The sequence below is a fragment of the Eschrichtius robustus genome, chromosome 2 (genome assembly GCF_028021215.1).
Source record: "Eschrichtius robustus isolate mEscRob2 chromosome 2, mEscRob2.pri, whole genome shotgun sequence".
NCBI classification, from domain to species: domain Eukaryota; kingdom Metazoa; phylum Chordata; class Mammalia; order Artiodactyla; family Eschrichtiidae; genus Eschrichtius; species Eschrichtius robustus.
Genome location: NC_090825.1, coordinates 61102306 through 61122184, shown reverse-complemented (window position 1 = coordinate 61122184; position 19879 = coordinate 61102306). Strand labels below are relative to the sequence as shown.

At 37.1% G+C, this 19879-nt stretch overlaps 1 protein-coding gene and 1 non-coding gene across 2 annotated transcripts in view; both read left to right on the top strand.

Annotated features, from left to right (window-relative positions):
- TBCA (tubulin folding cofactor A) overlaps positions 1–19879 on the top strand; it is a 99822-nt gene that overhangs the window by 27735 nt on the left and 52208 nt on the right. The window lies entirely within an intron of this gene.
- On the top strand, positions 1466–1572 carry LOC137760398 (U6 spliceosomal RNA). The gene has a single exon (XR_011073343.1). It is a non-coding gene; the product is annotated as a U6 spliceosomal RNA (small nuclear RNA).

Sequence of the window (19879 nt, the reverse complement as noted above, 5' to 3'; positions counted from 1 at the left end):
GTGCTGGGAAAACTGGACAGCTACATGTAAAAGAATGAAATTGAACACACCCTAACACCATAAACAAAAATAAACTCAGAATGGATTAAAGACCTAAATGTAAGGCTGGATACTGTAAACCTTTTAGAGGAAAACATAGGGAGGACACTCTCTGACATAAATCACAGCAAGATTTTTTTCGATTCACCTCCTAGAATAATGAAAATAAAAACAAAAATAGACGAATGGAACCTAATTAAACTTAAAACCTTTTGCACAGCAAAGGAAACCATAAACAAAACAAAAAGGCAACCCTCAGAATGGGAGAAAATATTTGCAAACTAAGCAACCAACAAGGGATTAATCTCCAAAATATACAAACAGCTCATGCAGCTCAATATCAAAAAAGCAAATAACCCAGTCAAAAAATGGGCAGATCTAAATAGACATTTCTCCAGAGAAGACACACAGATGGCCAAAAAGCACATGAAAAGATGCCCAACATCACTAATTATTAGAGAAATGCAGATCAAAACTACAATGAGGTATCACTTCATACCAGTCAGAATGGCCATCATCAAAAAATCTACAAACAATAACTGCTGAAGAGGGTGTGGAGAAAAGGGAACCCTCCTACACCGTTGGTGGGAATGCAAATTGGTACAGCTACTATGGAGAACAGTATGGAGGTTCCTTAAAAAACTGAAAATAGAGCTACCATATGACCCAGCAATCCCACTTCTGGGCATATATCTGGAAAAAACCATAATTTGAAAAGATACATGCACCCATACGTACTCAGCCATAAAAAAGAACAAAATAATGCCATTTGCAGCAACATGGTTGGACCTAGAGATTATCATACTGAGTGAAATAAGTCAGACACAGAAAGACAAATATGATATCGCTTATATGTGGAATCTAAAAAAAGGTTACAGGTGAACTTATCTACAAAACCAAAATTGAGTTACAGTTGTAGAAAATAAACTTATGGTTACTGGAGGCTAATGGGGGGGAGGAATAAATTGGAAGATCGGGATTGACATATACACACTACTATATATGAAATAGATAACTAATAAGGACCTACTATATAGCACAGGGAACTCTACTCAATACTCTGTAATGGTGTATGGGGCAGAGAATCTAAAAGAGTGGATATATGTATATGTATAACAGATTCACTTTTCTGTACACCTGAAACTAGCACAACCTTGTAAATCAGTTATACCCCAATTTAAAAAACAAAACAAAAATAGTACTAGAATCTAATATTCACAAAGGTGTATTAATGAAACATAATTTTTTCTCTAAAATTACCTCCATTTTAACTAAAGGTAGCCAAAGAAAGACTACCTTGTTTGCAAAATAAGTCTAAATTCAATAAACTTGTTCTGATTATTTACATAAGTGCAGCAATAATAGCAATTGATCATATAGGTTCTTTTAAATCTGCTTTCCTAGAACTTTTTCAAAAGGAGTCTCAGTGCTCGCTTCAGCAGCACATATACTAAAATTGGAATGATACAGAGAAGATTAGCATGGTCCCTGTGCAAGGATGACACGCAAATTCATGAAGTGTTCCATATTTTTTGTATGCATATGGCTGATTCACTCTGTTGTACAACAGAAACTAACAGCATTGTGAAGGAATTACACTCCAATAAAGATGTATTAAAAAAAAAAAAGAATAGGTTATTACAAGAAAAAAAAGGAGTCTCAGATGGAACTTTAAAATATTACTTCTCAAGCCCAGGAAGCCAAGCCAAGAGCTTGTCATAAGACTCTCATGTAATACCTGTAGACTTGGGTGAATTCCTCCCTTCTTGAGGTCCCCCAAAATCCCAAGGTACCTGTACCTGCCAGGAAGTGACTTTCCTGACTCATCTGGTAAGGCTGCTGTGAACCCTGTAAGCAAGTTACCAAGCTGTTTTTCCAGGGGGCTTTATTGGCTCCATAAAGTCAGTCTTACTTCCTTAAAGCTGTTTGGTCATACCTGAGCCTATGGACATTCTCAAACATGACATTCCAGCCAAAGCCTTGGCAATACAACCAATGTTTCCAGTTGTATCCTGTTATAAGTAGAGCAGATTCCTTTTGAATTTATGTAAATAACTATACTGCCATGTAAATAAGAATATTCATTGAGAGTTTCCAAATTCTGGAAGGATCAGATAGGGAGAAAGAAATAAATGATTCAGTTCTGCTTCCAAAGGTATAATTTACCAAATTGCTGAAAGTCATAGTGAGCTTAAGAGGAAAGGTTTCCTTATATCTGGAAAACAAAACATCAGAGAACCAGCATGAAAAGTCATAAAAGTTATCCTTATTAGCTTATTTAGTCTCTTGTAATTAATTGTTGTTGATCTTCATCTTCATCTTAGGTTAGCAGCTTTATGAATCAGTTTTCTATTAAAGTTTTAGTATTTTTTTACCCAGTTCCATGTTATATAAATCCTAAAGTTATCAAAAACCTGCATTCTAGATGTTTCTCAGGTCTTTTCTGTGAATCTCCTTGAAGATGAAGCATTTTTACAGGAATGTTTTTGTAAAGCATCAGAGTACAACAGTAACTGTAAATGACAAATGATTTAAATATACGTTATTACAGATTTGATGAGAGTTCATTATAATGGAATTGACCAAGAAGTTTGGTTATTTCTGTGACATTCAACATTTTAAGATAGTAACTAGAATTATGGCTGATAACATAATACCAAGACACATCAGATTTGTAAGAATTTATTATTATTTCAGGAGCACTTATGTTAATAACATAGATCTACACAAATGTAACCTAAGAAGGTTTTAGCATCACTTACTTGACAATGCTTACCACGCAGTTTAACATACCAAATAAGCCTAGTTAGTGTAGCATCTCTCTTTCTATAAGAAGAGAGAGCAAATCCTTTGAGATGTTTTAGGGGCCCTCTGAAAAATCCCAAATTTAGTGAGAGGTCAGAAGGACTTTAGTATTTGGTTTTTGGGAAGTTTGTCAAACATATTAAAAGGTTTGGACCCTTGACTAAATAGGATCACAGATCATGATGAACGAATACTTAATTATCTATTTGACCAAAGTGATAATACAAGATTACAAAGGCAAATACAAAAGGTTACACAGTTGAAAGCAAAATTTAGCTCTTTTAATATTGAGGACTCAGTTTTCCTAAAGTAATCAAAGACCTGATCAAGACAAAATTAAAATACACAAAATCTTGGCTTTCTAGGCAGATTACTTAAAAGATAAAAAATCTTTCATAATCTCTTATCAGGAGATGACCAATAGTTGAAAAAAACTTTGTCCTTTTAACAGATGAAAATAAGTTCCAGTTTTAAGTAAGGACACTGTTGATTTTTAAGCTTAATTTCATAACTCTTATAATAAAATTCGTTATTTTAGCCTTCTTGACCACACAAGTTCAAACTCCCTCCCTGTCTCTCTCTCTCTCTCTTTTTAAGCAAAAACACATCTCCATATCTCATATTCTCCTTGGCCAAAAACATATCCTAGTTTTCTTGCATACAGAGTTATTTCTCCTATTATTTCCTGTATATTGTATGTATCGGCTTAATTGTATACATTAACTAGAATTCTTAATCCTTAGAAACCTTAATTTCTAGTGAGAAATAAGAATTAAGCAATTATGAACAACTATTAAACCAGCATTAGATTGCCAAATTTATGAATACATTTCATAATTTCTAGAAACATGTACCCTTTTAAATATTACAGTTTTTCATTGTGGCAGAAGACATGTTTGCTTTCATACCCTTTTTTTTTTTTTTTTTTTAGTTTCTCTGTAATAGAAATCCAAAGGTAGATAAACCTATGTTTAGTAAGTAATTTTTCTGTGTTTTATGTTATTTAGAAATGATCTAGATATTCAATGAATTTAACTTAACCATTATTTAACTTAATTTAGCAAAACTCTAAGGGTGTAAGTTACCAAAGAGACTTTGGAAACTCTTTAATCATAAAAGAAAGTTTTTTATTACTTTTTCATTACTAAAAAGTTCACCTAAATCTCTTACCTCATTTACATTTATTTAATTCATTTGTTCTTAACAGTCATGTTCAGGTTACATATAAAAACTTCATCAGAACTTAGGCAATATCGGTCATCATCCTGAATTATTTTTTTGGCTGACAAATTTTGTAACAGATATCATGAACTTATTTGATTTTAAACCTAGGAAGAGTGAAAGTATTATACTTAATGCTGATAACTCTAAAAGACATGCTTGTATTAATAAACCAACAAACTTAAACTAGCTCTTATTTACCAAAAATTATCATAGATCACAGGAACTTGAAAAAACATTTGAGTTAGTTTCTGATATGTTTCTGAGATTTAAAAATACTTAATTTATAAAAGCTTGATTTTATGCCAATTAAATAGTGCTCTTTTACAAGTGAATTTTGGCAATACCATTCAGAGGTTAAAAAAAAAAAAGTACCTTGTCTATAACATACATAGATAGACATACAATAAACATACAGATAGAAACGGAGATTTTATGAAAAAAATTTTTTGCCATGAATCAGGTATGACAATACAAAACTCACTAGTAATAAATAACAGTTGGAATAAGTTAAGTTTATCTGCTCAGATGGCTAAAGCTTTTTTTAAAACAAATATCTGTGAGAAGGCACCTAAGATTTGTATTTGTCCTTGAACTAGATTTTGGGCAAGGGTGTTTCTATAGCACTTTGTCTTTTTAAAAGCCTCTGTTTCTGTTCTTTCACTTCACTCTTGAGGTATTGGGGATGGTCTGGATAAGAGTTCTCAGAGAGGTTACAAGCCTTTTTTAGTTAATAGGGGAGGTTTGGCGATGGGTGGAACTTGAATGGGCCTCTAGAGCAGCATTTCCAGTTTTGCAATGATTTGTCCTCAAAAGATTTGGGTTGTAACTTAAATGACGTCATAGGTTGATCCTCCCCTCCACCTACATTATTCTCAATTTGCTTATTTCTCTCTGGGTACATAGTTTTATTTTCACATAGGGGAGAAGGCATAAAATTTTTTCTATCAGGCTCTGAATATCAGCTATGGGCACAAGTTCAGTCAGACCAGTTGCCTCCCATCTTATTTTCTGCCTGTGTTATTTATCCACTAATCTCAGGAAGTAATCCATTTACAGAAACTTTTGAGGATTCTCTCTGCTTTAAGACATTCTTTTGAACTATGGTCCTTAGTTTGGCCTTTGCCAAGGAGTGAAAGATATCTAAAGAGGATCACCTGTAGCCTCAAGTGGTCTTACTTTAAAAGGTAACTCTTTAATAGTCTCTTCAGAGTGGAAAGGCAATTCAGACAGAGAATTAGTGAAACATGAGTACTCAGGAAAAGAAGGATAGAGGGGAGCCCTAGGAGTAACGTTAGTCTCAGTGTCCTCCTGTTTTAGGTAGATCCCATGTCTTCATTTTTTCATAAGCCTTTTATAACAGATCTTTCAGTGAAGCTATTTTGGGATTTTGAAGTCTTTTTGAGGCTCCTACATACCAATTAAATAGGTATCCCATTCTATTTGATTTGGAAGCCCTTGCTTTTAAGTGCACTTTTTATTTATTTTTCATTGAACTATAGTTGATTTACAATGTTGTATTAGTTTCAGGTGTACAGCAAAGTGTTTCATTTATATATATATATAAACATACATATATATATATATATATATATATACACACACACACACACACACATATATTCTTTTTCAGATTCTTTTCTATTATAGGTTATTACAAGATACTGAATATAGTTCCCTGTGCTATACAGTAAATCACTGTTGTTTATATTATATATAATGGTGTATATCTGTTAATCCCATACTCCTAGTTTATCCCCCTCCCCTTTCCCCTTTGGTAACCGTAAGTTTGTTTCTATGTCTGTGAGTCTGTTTCTGTTTTGTAAATAAGTTCATTTGTATTACTTTTTAGATTCCACATATAAGTGATATCATATAATGTTTGTCTTTCTCTGTCTGACTTATTTCACTTAGTATGATAATCTTTAGATCCATCCATGTTGCTGCATGTCAGTTGCATCATTTGCAAATATGTTCTCCCAATCTGTAGGTTAAGTGCACTTTTTGAATTATCTTATCCAGTTGGATGATCCAGTTCCTCATAATAGCCATTGTAATTTCCCTGAGTGCTGGCAGTAGTTTGGTAGGACCCTAGCTGCGAATGGAGTTCAACCCACATTTCTGTCCAGCCATATTTCGGAGTCCTCAGCCTGATGGTTACCAGGCCAAGTTCTCAGAACAGAAAACAAGCTTGGTAAGATGTTGGCCTTTTGAAAAAGATGTCTACAGCTTCCAGAACTGCAGTTCTTAGACATGAAATAGCAGGTGTGCCAGAAAGTGGTGCATTTAACTCTTTGGATTCTCAGAAGGGGGAATTTATGTTGGATGTGGAGTTTAATTTCTATTCTTTTGTTAAGGGAGTCCCTAAGCCTAGCTGTTATACTTCTTTGTATCCACTTAACTTTGTCTTTCAGTATGCAGTTGTTTAGGATAAGAGATCTCTCTGAAAGAAAAAAAGTTTTGTCTTCAAATATAGTCAATTTAATCTCAATAGTGACTCAAACCAATAAGCCTTCTTATTATGGCATAACCAGGGACGAAAGAGGTGTCCCATAAGAGAGTGCAAAAAGATGCAGCCCTTATAAGATTCAGAAAGTTCACTTCCAAAGATAGTCTAAAAAGTAAAGTCCTTCATTGAAAGCCACGTAGGTTGAGATGGCAAAGGCCCCTTATGGACTGGGACAGACTCCTTTGAGAACTGGCACAGCCAGTACAAAGAGATTTTCCAAACCCTAGTCTATTCAACTGGCCACCAGGTGCACCCTGGTAAGTGCACCTTCTGGATGGCAGAGACCAGAGAGAATATTTTCACTAGTGACAAAGCCAAGCTCTTAAGACATAGAACAAGAAAACAGTGACCATTTCTGGGAGGAAAAGGATCAACAAAACCCATGAGTACTCATACCAAATTAACCAAGAGTTGCTAAACTGAAGGAACTAGTTCAATAAGTATTTTTTCTTGCTAATCTAAATTGAGAAAGGGAGAATACGAGACTTTCACCATCATTCTTCCACCAGACTCTGCAGGTAGAGATCCGGGTGTCTGATGTGGTAAGAATTCTTACCTTTTCTTGGCTCATGTCAGAGGTCCCAGAATCTTCCTACTTCAACAGCTTGGGAATGAGTACTGCCCAACCGGGTGAGGTCTCCTGGCTGGCTCGCCAAAAGTGTTGGGAAGGAAAATTTTTCCTCTACTCTTCAAAGGTTTTTTAGACTGGTCTAATAATCAAATTGATGTGACACAGATTAATAGGAGAAAATAAAATAAAATTTTGTACATACAGGAAACTCACGTACATGAGAGGTTCAAAGACAGAAAGGTAAAGTGAGGTACAGTTGTCACTCAGTATCTGCAGGGGATTGGTTCTAGGACTTATTGCAGATACCAAAATCCTTGAATGTTTGTCTCAGTTGGCCCTCCATATCTGCAGATTTCTCATCTGTGGATTCTGCCAACTGAGAATCATAAACATAGTACATAATCCAAAGTTGTTTGAATCTGTGGGTGTGGAACTGGTAGGTACAGGTATATTTATTGAAGAAAATCCATGTATAGGTGACTCGTGGTTCAAACCTGGGTTGCTCAAGGGTCAACTGTATATATGCTATCCTGAGCTAAGGAGGAGTGGAGAAGGGTCTGTGGCATCAAAGAGGGGAAGGACATTTCACAGGACAATAAGAAGAACAGATGTTTGGTAATTAGATGTTTGCCCTGCCATATACATGGGTCACTCAGTAAAATTTATTTCTGCTAATAATTCTGATTCTGGGAAAGACCCCCAATTTAAATTCTTCTTGGTAGTTAAGTGCGGGGCAAAAGTTTCTCTTGAGTCCACAGGGTCTCTATTGCCTTTTAGCTCAAAATAATCCATATGCCAAGGTGACACATTTTGGGGAGGCTTGCTCTGAACCCCTTCAACAGGGTAAGTGAAAATGTCCAAGTATGTTTAGTTTTTATAGGAGAGTACTTCCCACATTGCTGAAAATAACAAGAACAGATGAGGCATACAGGTGTGCTAAATAATTTACATTAATTTCACTTCTGACTATAGTCCTAAAAGGAGAAAATCTTTTCCTTTTGAAACACTAAATTGTAGAGCTGATGAAATACCCCTTAGAGATTCTCTATCTCCCAGTTTCCCAACACTAGCACCCCCCTGCCGCAACAAAAACAGTCAAGAGAGGGAGATAATTTGCTCCAGATTATCCAGCTGATTACTGGTAGAGCTAGAACTAGGAAGCTTTCTAAAATTACTACACTACACTTGGTCATTGCACAAATGTGAATTCCTCAAAATGACTTTTCTAATCTGTTACAAAAAAACATTTGTTAGATTTTATTCAAAGTTTGGTTCTTGAAACTAGGTTTAGTAAACTTTGACAATAAGTTATTTTTCAGTTCTTTATTTGAATTTTAGTTTTTAAACAATACATTTATGATACCCAAAGAATAACTATTGGTTATGCTAGAACTAAGTTAGTTTAATAAACAGTCCAGTTTTACTTTGTGAACATTGCTTTCTTATTCAGTTCTGCATTAGTGTACTTACTTAGGAGAGCACGTGAATTGCTTTGGTTTCTGAGAAGATTCATCTTGATATCTCCCCCTAAGAGAAATTTTGGAGAGTACTTTAATACTGTTGGAAATTATAAGATAATAACAGATTAGGTGTACAGATGTGCTGAACAATTTAAATTACTTTTGAACAGAGTCCTAAAAGGAGAAACATTTTTCAAATACAAATCTTAAATTCAAAAAGCTAAAGGAAAATACTCTAAACTTTATGTTTCAAATACTATTGCCAAAGAATCTATCTGGGCAAAGAGACTAAGAATAAGCAGAATAGACTTTAAAAGACCAGTAGCACCTTGCTAGCACATTGCTAATAAGGACTAATAGGTACTTAAACTGATGAAAGTGATTCAGACAACAACGTATTAACCCCCTACTGTGCCCTCTTTTTAGCTGTTAATAGACGTTAGCCTTTTAAAGAAAGACTAACACTATTATATTCATTTTCTAAGCTTTTGATACATCAGTGAACTGTAAGAGCCACTGGCTATATTTGATCTTAGAGCTCAGTGCATTTTCCAGAATACTTTTGAGAAATGCTAACTGCTCTGAAAGTTTAGAGTCCATGTACTCTTTAAGAATTCTTGATTGGGATTGACGTATATACAGTAACATGTGTAAAATGGATAACTAATAAGAACCTGCTGTATAAAAAAATAAATAAAATTCAAAAATTCAAAATAAATTCTTAATATAATAAGAAATGATTTTACATTACATTTTGATTATTGTAACTGAAATTTTTTATAGAAGTCATATGGGAGGAATAAATGCTGATATATTTTTTGCTGACAAAGAGAACGTTATATATAGTAAAAGTGATCATTTTAAGATAGTTTTTAACATAATAAGGCCAGATTTTTTTCAGAAAATTTCCAGTAGTATTATATCTGTGAAATTATAAGTATTATAAATGGTTATTTTCCAGAAATAAATCTTATTCTTAAAGATTTGGCCTATATGTATATGTATTTATGTATAAGGAAGGATTTTTAAAATGTAATTTCCTTTAAAATATAAGTAAACTTTAACACTGACTTCCTATAAGTTAGAATAATAAAGTTTTGTTTAGGTGCATTGCTTTTAATAGTACTTCTTTAGAGAAGAGATTAGAAAATAGTTTTGGATGTTTTATGTTTCATGCTTCATAGTGATTCCAAATACAAAGCTAATAGAGATTTGAGTTGGTTTTCAAAACAGTTTTATCTTAAAGAAGCTGATTGCATGATACAAGTAAATGTTGAAGAATGTATTGACTGGGTTAAATAATGTTGCGATGTATGTAATTTGGATAAATTAAGACTTCACCAAAAATTGGGGCCTTTCATAATTCTTTAAAGTGAAAACAAAAGCATAGTACCTAATTTGTGATCTAGATGGTACATTTTTTTGTGACCACAGGAATGAATGATATATACGCAAAGTGAATTTCTATTATTTCTCATGCCAGTTCAAAACCAAGAAAAAAAATGAAACATATTTATGAGAGTTTGCTTTTTACAGTTTGTGGATTTATTATTATGACTACCAAGTTAATGCCTGAAAGTAGGTTTAGGTATAGGAGTTAAGTTTATTACTGAAGGTTGTATTGGGGCATAGCTTTTTTGCTAGGAATCGTTTTTTTTTCGTAGAAGTCAAGTGCATATTATTATACCAATCAATCTTCTCTTCTCCTGGAATAGATGTTTTCTGTAAAAGTAAAATAAGGTAAATCCTTTTTTTCCATCTTATTTTTGAATTGTATTCTCCAATTTAATGTCCCACTTGGCTGAAATTTCGTTTTCATAAATTAGAAATATTGAAATAGGTCTTGAGTGGCAAGTTTGAGATGCTTCTAAAGGCTGAAATTCTCTGTTGGGAACCAAGTGGACAAAAACCATTCACTTTTCGGGACTTCCCTGGTGGCGCAATGGTTAAGAATCCGCCTGCCAGTGCAGGGGACATGGGTACGATTCCTGGTCGGGGAAGATCCCACATGCTGCGGAGCAACCAAGCCCATGCGCCACAACTACTGAGCCTGCGCTCTAGAGCGTGCCGGCCAGAACTACTAAGTCCGCATGCTGCAACTGCTGAGGCCAGCACGCCTAGAGCCCGTGCTCCGCAACAAGAGAAGCCTGCACACTGCAACGAAGAGTAACCCCCACTCGCTGCAACTAGAGAAAGCCCTCGCGCAGCAACAAAGACCCATTGCAGCCAAAACAAAAAAAAACCCATTCACTCTTCATATGCAGGTTTTACTACCATTGAAACAAGAGGTGACCAGTAAATTTGAAGACATCAACAACTAGTTCTTTCCCTAGAAGCAGGCATATAGAAGCTTACCTTTCTTGCAGTTTTAACTGGCTGCTACAGCCCTTGAAAGTCCCTTTCTTCTCATGAGAAAAATATTTTCCAATAAACAGATTTGAGCAATTTTGGTGAGAGAAGATGTGAGAATTGATAACTGGAACCACTCTGTCAGGTACTAATACTATTGCCAATCTGGACTGTCATAAATTTTCCCAGTTCTGAGGATTCTTTCAGTAGCTATTTATTGAACATGTACTATGTGCAAGACTCTATGCTAAACATTAACCACTGTTCACCAGAACTTTGTTATTCAATTTTTGCCAAAATCAGCCTCTCACACCATCACCAATTTTTACTTGAATGAGCATTCATAAGTGCTGTTTAACACATAACGCATGATATATCGTAGCTTAACATCCCATAATATCAGATGTTCAGGTCTATACTCATTGTGAAAATTCAGACTAGTGTCTTCCTTATTTGATGTATAAAATTGTGAAATTAGTGATACTTCACTTAGAATACAGTGCTACTGCCCTTAGATAAACTAAGTTTGTGACCTAAATTAAATTCATTTTAGTAGCAAGGACAGTATTTTGAATTAAAATAAGTATTATAGCATTGCTCTGAATTACCAATAAATATTAAACAAAGTACTACCTTAAACCCAATGAGTGGTGAGAAAAATGCTGAAAAAAGAAAGACAGTCATATATCACTTTTAAAATTGACTTGCTGAATACTAATGTTTTTTGCTTCTAAAATTTCTTCTCACTACCTCCTGCTCCCACCTTTAGCTTCCCTTTGCTTCTTCTGACAACCTAAAAGGTCATGGGAACAGCAATGTTGATATTTTTTGAGCTTTCACTATGTCATACATAGCTAAGCATTGCATGTGTGTGTCACTTCACCCTCATAATCTGTACATGAAGTAATTGCAGTGAGCCCCATTTTACAGATGAAGAAATTGAGTTTAAATAATTTTCCCAAAGATAAACAGCTAGGAAGTGGTAGAGCCAGGATGAGATCACCTGTTGAGTACCACCAGTGCACTGACTTATACCTTTTTTTTACTTTGACAAATTTGTAAAAGTGACGAGACCATGTGAGGTCATTGGATATGAAAGATGAACATCACCTTCTGTTTTATAGGAGCTTATGGTGTCAGAGAAAGACAAAGGCCTTGTGAGTAAGGTCAGAATGCTTCATGAACCCAGACGAGGTTATGACAAACTGCCTCTAGGACAGAGTTTTTCAACCTTTACACTTTTGACATTTTGCCCTGGGTAATTCTTTGTTGGGGACTGGGCGAAGGCTGTCCTTTTATATTGTAGGGTGTTTAGCAGTAAGCCTGGCCTCTACCCACTAGATGTCAGTAGCTCACCTTCCCTCTCCACCCCTCCCCCCAACACACACACATGCACACACACTTGTGGCAACCAAAATGGTCTCCAGGCATTGTCAAATGCTCCACTGGTAGGTAGGGAATAAAATTGTCCTTGTTGAGAACCACTGCTCTAGGGTTAGAGGAGGCTTATCACAACTGACACTTGAGTGGGATCTTGTAGAAGTCACATTCTAGATAGAACTATATGTATAAAAGCATGGAGGTGTGAATCAGTATATTATATTCAGGAGTGAGTAAAAACGTTTGTGATGGCTGGAGCATCTAGGGTATGTGGGTACTGAGGAGCTAGTAAGAAAATGGTTGATAAAATAATTTAGGATACAGTTGTGTATGTCATACTAAGAAGTCTAGATTTGTAAGTGAGTGACAGTCTGACTAATCCACACAGTATTTAATTGCCTCTTTGCTTCTCTGGATCTTTCCACTAGAGTGTATGTTCTCTGAGGGCAGAGACCGTGTCACTCTTTTTTCACCATTATATCCCTAGTGCCTATCATGATATTTGGGACAACTTGTAAAGTAGGAAGGACAAAAATAGAGAATTTATAGATGTGAAAATCAGAAGAGGTTGTGGTGGCTGTGAGAATGGAACTTGAAGACTTCCAAATGCAGGGAGTATAATTAACCAAGGGCCCCTGCTACTGGACTGTGAAATCTGTTACTACATTTTTCCCAAAGCCTTGCTTCCCACGAGCTGCTGACAGCTAGTGGCAGACAGGCCTTTTCCTGGGGGACATGGGATTCCCGAAACAGCCAGCTTTGGCCTGAGGACTCCCCAGTGGCCTTGCCAAACCTTCGTAAAACTGTATGGCAGTTTAGGATGCTTCCTCCTAACCTTTCCTCACTCTTTCTTTCATTCAGGCTCAGACTTGCATCATGGTCTGATGACCCTCCCAGCCTTCTCCAGCTCCCTTCCCATTTTCTCTCTCATGGATATTTGCACTGACAGAATCCTCACAAGTTTAATCCCATCTTAGTGTCTGCTTCTCCAAGGACCTGGCTAACAGAAATTAAGTGACTTTCAAAAGGGTACACAGATGTTAAGCGGCAAAATATAGGCTCTCCAATCTAGGGTTTAGGTTTCTTAGTCCATGCCTCTAACCGTTAACATGCTATCCTTTAGTAAGGCAATAACTTTTGACTCTGGGATTTATTTTTCCTAGCTAGTCTTTTGAGTCTAATGGTGTGATTAAATACCTTAATTCTGTAGTTGATTATCAAATCTTTAAGAACTCTGATAGTTATTCCAGGTCTCAGAACAATTAATTTTCCGGCTGTTATTTGTCATGTTGCTAGAAAATGGCATGGAAGTGGAGGAGAATACAATAGACGGTTTATGTTTTGTTAAGGAATGTATTCCAAGATCTTTTCAAATCCCCCAGATTTGCAAACGCCGTAATTTTCTTAGATTCCTTTACTTACTATTATCACTGCCAATAGCAATTGACTTTCTTTTCTGGCTCTTTTTCCTCAAAGAAACAAAATGAGTTTTTGTTGGTTTGTGGTTAGTTCATTTACTAGAGTTATATCACGCACACAGACAAAAGAAAGAACAGAACAGCTACGTTGAGATTGGATTCTGGACAGTTGTCAGACTCATTCACCATATTGGTGACTTGTTCCTGAATACCACACAGGTCATAACCATAACTATTTCAGCAAAATTAAAATTATATTACATGAACATGTTGGGGTATTTACTGAGAGTTAAGTCCTCAAATGTTAAGTCCCCAAATGTCTTCTGTATTTTCTTGGAGACCAATGACATATAGGGAAAAAAAGTCATTGAGGACCTTTTACAGCAATAACTTAGTTTATTTTCTTTTCTTTAGAATATAAAATGTTGACATTACCTGATTTTTGTTTAAAGATCTTAGAAATATGAAACAGCGTTTACTAAGTAGAATAAATATTAAAATTTTTCTACGCTTTAATTTTATGACCAGCAAGGTTGGGAGAAGAAGGAGAGGGATCAGTGAGAGATATGTAGATGGAAGAGACATAAGACAACAGAAAGACGGGGAATAAGGGGTAGAAAGAAGTTGTAAATATTTGCTTTGGGCTCTGGGCCTCAGGTAACATTTCACTTATTCTACCCATGAAGGGACTTAAGCTCCTTGAGAGTGACACAACATGCTTTATTCTCTTTGCAGTCTTCAGAATCCAGGATGGTGCCTTGAACTTAGTAGTTATTCAAAAAGTGTTTGATTCATAGCTGAATGACAGGCTGATGAATCAGTGCTCAGTTCTTCAAATATTTCTAATCCATAATTGTTAGAGAGAGTCTTGATTGGGATAACTAGAGTGGCCTCTCAGGGTAGAAAGTATTCCCTGAACTTTATCAGCAGCAGCCTGAGGAGTAAAGGAAGTTTAACCAAGGGTTAAATCCAGGCTCAAGCTAATTTCCCTAGTCTATGTTTTCAGGATTGGTAAATATATCAATTATTTAATATAAAATCTCCCTTCAGCCCTTTTCTAAATATGCAGTTTCCTCTGACTAGAACATTCCCCAGCATACTGCTTTGAATAATACTTAGTCCTCAATTTTTAGGTCTCTTCTTAATCATTACTTCTTTCCTGAAGTTTTCCCTGGCTAATGACAGAATCACATGCTCTTTGTGTCCCAAGTGCCATCAAACCTAGAGATTTACATGCATCTTTATTCTTACTGTACTCATTACTTCCTCTTAGAATTAAAGATCTTAACCTTTTATAAAAAGGCATCATTCTGTCTGTGTACCGAATCCCATCCCTTTGTTAAGTGTCTGTCTTTTCTCTTTAATCTCTTTACAGGTTTATTCCAAAAAGTATTCAAAATGCTGAAGTCACTAATATCTTAAAGAATCAACAGCAAAAAAATCTTTATCTCATTTCCCTCCCTAGGAGCCAGATTTGTCGAAAGAGTTCATCAGCAGTGAAACAAAGGTCACTCATGATATCTAACAGTCTTTATCTTGACTTACTAGCAGCCCATTGACAGAATTACTTTCCCCTCCTTGAAAAGCTTTCTATCCTATTTTCTTTCCTTGGCTACAGTGATACTGCAGTACTCTGGTTTCCCTTCTACCTCTTTGCTCCTCCTCAGTCTTATTTTTGTTTTTTTCTTCCTTTGTTATTTATGTAACAGAAATTTATTGAGCCACTGATATATGACAGATACTGTCTGCATTACAGGGATATAGTGGTAAATAAGACAGATGTAAAATTTCTCATTACAAGAAAAAAAATTTTGTAACTCTGAATGGTGATGGGCATTGTGGGGATCATTTTGCAATACATATAAATGTTGAATCGTTATGTTGTACACCGGAACTAATATAATGATGTTATATGTCAATTATACACCAATTTTAACAAAAGACAGTTGTGTCAATACTTCCTGCATTATTGTAGCTTACCCTCTCTCAGATGTTCTCTGGGGCTCTACCTGGGGCTTTTTTCCCTTTTCACTTTGTAAACACTCCAATGAGCAGCCTCCTTCACTCCTATGACCCCAGTTACATCAGTATGTTCCTGATTCCCTCATATATATCTTCCTTTTGAACTCCAGGTCTGGGTACCTCTGTACATTTCCACTTTAATGTCACATAGGCACCTCCAGTATAACAAGGTCCTAATTTTATATTTTCTCTCTCCCACACTGTTCCTGGTCTCCTTATCTGAGGCACTGGCACTACCACACCACCATCTGCCCAGTTACCTTTGGATTCTCCTGCTCCCTTATCTTCCCACATCCATTATTCACCCTGGTTAAAATAATCATCAATTTTATCTATATCTCTTCATTCCCACCACTCTTTTATCTATATCTCTTCATTCCCACCACTCTTGACTAGACCACAACCATTTTTCTCCTGTGTTACAATCACACTCCCCTTATCTGCCTGGCCCTAGCCCTGCCCCTCTCTATTACATTGTCCATATTGCAGTCATAGTGATTTTTTTTTTATAATGATCTTTTTAAAAGGCAAATATGATTGAGTAGGTCACTCACCTGATACGTCTGTTAAATACATTTAGGAAAAATCCATATTCTTTAGTATGACCTTATAAGGTTATGTTCTGGACCCTTACTCTCTTGTTTATCTTTTGCTGCTCTTCTCCTCCACACCGAATGAATCAGCCTTACTTAATTTTCAAACCAACTTTCCATATTCTCTCTCACTTTAGAATCTTTTGTGCTCTTCTTGGTACCTAAAATGGTGCCACCCTGCTTGCTACTCTTGTCATATACCCTTTCCCTCTTCTTTGCTCTGCTAATTCTTACTCATTCATCAAATCCTAACTTTGACATCATTTTCTTGAAAAAACCTTCCCTAACAGCCCTCCCCCAACTTCCATTTACATTAGATCTGCTTTAACTATACTACAAAGCTGCATTAATCAAAACAGTATGGTACTGGCGCAAAAACAGAAATATAAATCAATGGAACAGGATAGAAAGCCCAGAGATAAACTCACGCACCTGTGGCCACCTAATCTTTGACAAAGGAGGCAAGAATATACGATGGAGAAAAGACAGTCTCTTCAGTAAGTAGTGCTGGGAAAACTGGACAGCTACATGTAAAAGAATGAAATTAGAATACTCCCTAACACCATACACAAGAATAAACTCAAAATGGATTAAAGACCTAAAATGTAAGGTCAGACCCTATAAAGCTCTCAGAGGAAAATAGAAGCAGAACACTCTTTGACATAAATCACAGCAAGATCTTTTTTTTTTTTTTTTTAAGACCCATTTATTCTCTAGTTCTGCCCACATGGAGACACGCTCCTTGAAAAGGCATTAAATCCTTCCATTCACTTTAACACCTTGTGTTGAAAACACGTGTTCCAAGATTTCAACTACGAGATCCACATTCTTAAAGCACTAATTCTTAAACCTCATCTAGATTTCTCCCCTTGGATGGGGGGAGATGACCAAATACAGCGAAGAACAGCTCAGGACTGTGGGGTCTGCTCACCCAGAAGACCTTGCAGCTCCCCTGACCACCCAGCTGGAGCCAGGATTAGGTCCCTGCGACAAGGGGGCACCTGCTGGGCTGCCGCCACCACAGATGGGATGCCGCTGCCTTCAGGCGTCTTCCTGCCCCACCGCCACCCGCCCCCAACTCCTGTCCTCTTCACTAGGCTGGCTGTCACCTTTAGTTTCCTTGGAGTTTGGGGATTCCAGACCGTCTCTGCTCACACTTCTGTGTCACGCCTGCTGCCTCAGCACTGCTGATCCACACCAAGGGGAGAAGTACACAGAACTGCTTTTCAACACACCAACATTCCACACAAAAGTTATTTTATAAGCTTGCAGGTTCTCTTTCATCAGAGGACATTCCCAAGGCCATGACTTCCCCCGGCTCCCCACTGCCCTTGCAAGCAGACTGGATGTGCGTGACCGCTGTGCTGTGAGTTGGGCACACCCCCCTGGCTCCACTCGGGCGCACTCTCCTGGAGAACTGAGGGCGGTGCCCTGGGCTCATCAGCAGGATCTGTCCTGAAGCCAGTCTTAGAGTGACAAGAGCCACACCTGCAGGTCTATTCCACTGACCAGCCACACAGGACCAAGCTGGGCCCACGGACCTTGGTCTGGATTGTGTTGGCTGGTCATTCTTGCCTAGGTTCACAGGCCAACAGCCAGTGTCCTTTCTTTCCTGCTCATCACTGCACCAGCGGCTCTCCCCTACCTGCTGCCATCATATGCCTGGCAACCTCATGTTCCGGGGCCAGTCAAGAACTGAGACCCCAGCAGACCTCTAGTTCCCAGCAGGCAAACTCCACATTAAACTACTGCTGCCTACCTGTGTTCTTGAGGCTTCAGAGCCAGGAAAGTGCAGAGAGCATAGCAAGCTGCGGTGCCCCCAGCCCCGGACCCGCAATGCTCTGCGGAGGTGCCGGAACCTCGCCGCACCCCCCACCCCAACACAAGCAACCTCTGTGCCCACCTGTCCTGCAGACCCGGGTGCACCTCCGGCCACTGTGACCCAGGACGGAGGCGCAGGGCTTGTCTGGAGGCTGGCGCTGGGGCGGTCGGGGACCTGGGCTCCAGCCCCAAGGCCATGCGGACCTGCCAGGCCCACCTCCGTCCCTGCCACTGGAAAAAAGCAGCAAGATCTTTTTTGATCCACCTCCCAGAGTAATGAAAATAATAACAAAAATAAACAAATGGGATCTAATTAAACTTAAAAGCTTTTGCACAGCAAAGGAAACCATAAACAAAACAAAAAGACAACCCTTAGAATGGGAGAAAATATTTGCAAATGAAGCAACCAACAAGGGATTAATCTCCAAAATATACAAACAGCTCATGAGCTCAATATCAAAAAAACAGATAACCCAATCAAAAAATGGGCAGAAGATCTAAATAGACATTTCTCCAGAGAAGACACACAGATGGCCAAAAAGCACATGAAAAGATGCTCAGCATCACTAATTATTTGAGAAATACAGATCAAAACTACAATGAGGTATCACCTCACACCAGTCAGAATGGCCATTATCAAAAAATCTACAAACAATAAATGCTGGAGAGGTTGTGGAGAAAAGGGAACCCTCCTACACTGTTGGTAAGAATGTAAATTGTACTGCCACTATGGAGAACAGTATGGAGGTTCCTTAAAAAACTGAAAATAGAGGTACCATATGACCCAGCAATCCCACTCCTGGGCATATACCTAGAGAAAACCATAATTCAAAAAGATACATGCACCCAAATGTTCATTGCAGCACTGTTTACAATAGCCAGGACAAGGAAGCAACCTAAAAGTCCATCACCAGAGGAATGGATAAAGAAGATGTGGTACATATATACAGTGGAATATTGCTTGGCCATAAAAAAGAACAAAATAATGCCATTTGCAGCAACATGGATGGACCTAGAGATTATCATATTGAGTGAAGTAAGACAGAGGAAGAAAAATATCATATGATATCACTTATATGTGGAATCTTTAAAAAAAATGGGTACAAATGAACTTATTTACAAAACAGAAGTAGAGTCATGGATGTAGAAAACAAATGTATGGTTACCAGGGGATAAGGGAAAGGAGGGATAAATTGGGAGATTGGGATTGACATATTCACATGACTATATATAAAATAGATAGCTAGTAAGAACGTGCTGTATAGCACAGGGAACTCTACTCACTACTCTGTAATGGCCTATATGGGAAAAGAATCTTAGGAAAAAAAAAAGTGGATATATGTATATGTATAACAGATTCACTTTGCTGTACACCTGAAACTAACACAACATTGTAAATCAACTATACTCCAATAAGTATTAAAAAAAAAATTGATAATGAAAGAAAAAAATTGGATCTGCTTTAAAAGATAAAATATTCTCCCCAAAAGATTAATGTATTTTACTGAAGGAGTTGTGGTTATGGAATACATTTTAGATTTTAATGTTGAATTCTTATTTGAATAACTGGGTTTCTAGTTGTAACTTTCTTTAGTATCTTTTTTTATTTTTATTTTTTTAAGGCCCCCAAGGAGCCTTTTACTTGCTACTGTGTTTCAAAAGAAGCAAAATATGAAAGGAGGATTTGATGA